At 35.3% G+C, this 791-nt stretch overlaps 1 non-coding gene across 1 annotated transcript; it reads left to right on the forward strand.

The window, feature by feature from the left end:
• Nucleotides 1-257: 257 nt before the first annotated feature.
• On the forward strand, nucleotides 258-363 carry LOC122025840. Its single transcript, XR_006123865.1, has one exon. It is a non-coding gene; the product is annotated as a small nucleolar RNA R71 (small nucleolar RNA).
• Nucleotides 364-791: the final 428 nt, after the last annotated feature.

Raw genomic sequence — 791 nt, forward strand, 5'->3', positions numbered from 1 at the left:
CATTTTTAGGTGGTTGAATTTTATTTTGTTTGACAGGCTCTCTTACATTTATAGCTTGCACTTTTTGAATATCTGAGGGAAATTCCATCCAACTTTTGTTCGACCATTCATGGAGGTTCAATGTCACTTGATCAATTAATGAATAAGCTTCATCTACACTTTTATCCATAAAAGAACCTCCAGCTGATGAATCCAATAAACTCTTGTCTGAGAAAGAAATTCTCCCATAGAATATGTGCAAAATCAACCATTTTTCAAAACCATGATGAGGGCACTGTCTTTGAAGACTCTTGAATCTATCCCATGCTTCAAATAATGATTCTCCATATCCCTGAGCAAAATTTGTTATGCAATTCCTCATATACACCGTTCTACTAGGAGGGAAAAAATGATTCAGAAATTGCTTCTCCAATTGTTCCCAACTTGTGATGCTTTGAGGACAGAGAGAATATAGCCAAGTCCTTGCTTTATCCTTGATACTGAAAGGAAATGTCATCAATCGAACTGCATTTGCTAATACTCCTTCACATTTCACCAAATCACAAATCTCTAAAAATGTTTCAAGATGCAGATAAGGACTTTCTGATACTTCTCCTCCAAATTTGTGACCTTGTATCATGAAAATTATCTCTGGGTCTAGTTGGAAACTTTCTGCTTCAATTTGAGGTTGCACAATGGGAGATAAAAATCTTACAGAAAAGGGTGTAGAAAAATTTCTCATGGGCCTGCTTGACATGTTAGTGCTCATGGATATTCAAGAAGAAAAAGAAAATTATCAAGAATCAAAAACA

The sequence above is a fragment of the Zingiber officinale genome, chromosome 9B (genome assembly GCF_018446385.1).
Source record: "Zingiber officinale cultivar Zhangliang chromosome 9B, Zo_v1.1, whole genome shotgun sequence".
Lineage (NCBI taxonomy): Eukaryota > Viridiplantae > Streptophyta > Magnoliopsida > Zingiberales > Zingiberaceae > Zingiber > Zingiber officinale.